We start from the raw sequence: 2,449 nt of genomic DNA on the forward strand, positions 1-2,449 counted from the left end.
TGTATTAGATATATATAAGTAATAGTAAAACTTTACACATCAGTCGTGGTTTTAGATATATATAAATAATAGTAAAACTTTACACATCAGTCGTGGTTTTAGGTGTATATATAAATAATAGTAAATCTTTACACATCAGTCATACTTGTAAATATATAAATGATATATTCCAAGTATGCTACAATGTTTAAAACTCTTGGCTATTAGATACAAAGAATTTGTTCATCATTACATTATTTTATGAATTGTAAACTCAGTTTCATTCTTCATAACCGAGGTTTCTCATTGTGAATTTTAAACACAATTCATTCAATTCTGTTAGAAATTGAACAAAATTTTTGCTAAAGATTGTAGATTTCTAAGTTTTTTTTAGACTATCACGACCTTTTAAAAACTTTCATGTCTATACTTGAATTCCTTGGAATATAATAAACCGCTTTAGTGTAATGACCACCATTGGTTTTATCTCTGGTTAATTTATTATGATATACGATAATATAAACTATATAACAGCTCGGTAAGCTATTACGTCATTGGTTTAATTTGTTTATTGTAGAACAAAGACTCACTGGATTATCTGCTGTCTCCACCATGGGGAATCAAACCCCGGATTCTAGCATTGTAAGTTCGTAAACTTACCGCTGTCTCACTGTCACATTACGTTTACTTCTTACCTTATTTGCCGATTTAACTAGTGTTGTAAGTTCGTAAACTTACCGCTGCCTCACTGGGGTACCCTTGGTTTAGTCACATTACTTTTACTTTTTACCTTATTTGCCGTTTTAACTAGTGTTGTAAGTTTGCATTATAATCATTATTTTTGTTAAGCCTTCTACTTTCTAGAGACTTAACTTGTCTCTTATCTGAAAATTTAACGTTATTCATTATTTCTTGTAGCTGCTCTGTGTGTTTGTCACATGGAATGATTAAAGTAAGTTTGTTTGTAATTAAGCACAAAGCTACACAATGGGCTGTTTGTGCTCTGCCCACCACAGGTATCGAAACCCGGATTCTAGCGTTGTAAGTCTGTAGACATACCGCTGTGCCACTGGGGGCATTAAAGTAAGATTGATAACGTTTCGGACGTATCACATATATATTTTGTATCTTCATAAATATTTGCTCTTAAGTGTATAGCAGCTTGCTCTAATCGAAAGTTAATATTAATTCTTCAAATTCCGATACGGAGTGAAGCACAGTTTCATCTTTCGTGCTGTTTGTAAAACCGATGTTTCGTAGTCGTGTGTTCCAAAGGGTATAGAGCAGCATTGAAATTATCATAGGACAGTCAAGTAACTAGTGATACTTTCGTGGTGTCTACTTCATCTCAGATTCATAATTCTTTGTCCGTTACAAGCTCGAGTAGATTGAAGGAAGTTAAGGGATGTTTTGTCATTTCTGGTAATTACTGCGTAATAATAAAGCAGAATATATTAAAGATAGAGTTTAATAAATTTAGAATTATATAACGATACCAATTTTACTATACTCGATCAGAGGGCGTGTAATATTGAATTACATGATGTTTCGACCTAAAGTGAAGATTATTTGAAAAGGTGGTAGGTTTCACTTTCCCTTGTAAATATAAGTCTCTTGAACTTCAAGGTTACAGTGTGCTTTTTATTTTCCTGGTCTATAGGTGCAGATGACGCCAGACCATATAGTTGGCAAACTGCCAAAAGAGAGATTTAAGTGGGCAGTAAAGGTTCCATGTACGAGTATAAGTATTTACACATAAAAAAAAAGTCGCTAATTCTAGTAAAAATAAAAGTGAGCGAAATATGTTTATACCTTGGAATTTGCTCACATCTGATTTTAAACCTTAAATACCACTACGCAAAATCGACAAACGCTATAATTTTGAATAAGATAAGCAAAAACTTTAATTTTCATTTCTTAACAAGAAAGAACGTACTTTTTCATCTCCTCTTACGTTTTATGAGTGTTGCTTAATATAAACGTTTACCTTTTATGAATGTTTGTGAACATCTCAAACTAGGAAGCAAGTGATATGTCAGGGCTGTAAAAACGAGCAATGCTAGGACAGGCCTTTTTGTGTCATTCAATAAATATATATTCATACTTATTTTTCTTATTGTTTGGTCTGTTCACCCTGTTAATTTATTTAGATTAGAGTGTTCCACAATATTACCGAAAGTTAATTCTGTAATCGTACAGAGTGTAATGCTTTTGTGATTTTGTTTCAAGAAAATACTGCAGAAAAGTAAAAGCTAAAAGAAAACATGGAAATAGTCTCTATTGCCATAAGTATAGTTACAGTAATGGTTGGAGTTTCATGGTTTAGACAGTGTATATCTTGTGCAGCTGTAGTTACAGTAGTTATTGAATTTTCGTGTTTTATACAGTACATATCCAGTTCAGGTGTATATATATATATATATATATATATATATATGTTGTGTGTGTGTGTGTGTGTGTGTGTCGTGGT

General features: G+C 32.2%; 1 protein-coding gene across 3 annotated transcripts in view; it reads left to right on the forward strand.

Moving 5' to 3' along the window:
• Nucleotides 1-2,449, forward strand: part of LOC106465962 (patatin-like phospholipase domain-containing protein 2) — a 40,547-nt gene that overhangs the window by 6,804 nt on the left and 31,294 nt on the right. Inside the window, exon 1 of one of the 3 annotated variants that reach the window (XM_022393928.1) lies at nt 606-621. The exons of the other annotated variants lie outside the window; for them this stretch is intronic. The gene's annotated coding sequence lies outside the window, so the exon portion shown is untranslated. Of the gene's footprint in view, nt 1-605; nt 622-2,449 lie in introns of those variants that run through there. 3 annotated transcript variants of the gene reach the window in all.

The sequence above is a fragment of the Limulus polyphemus genome, unplaced genomic scaffold, assembly GCF_000517525.1.
Source record: "Limulus polyphemus unplaced genomic scaffold, Limulus_polyphemus-2.1.2 Scaffold2103, whole genome shotgun sequence".
NCBI classification, from domain to species: Eukaryota; Metazoa; Arthropoda; class Merostomata; order Xiphosura; family Limulidae; genus Limulus; species Limulus polyphemus.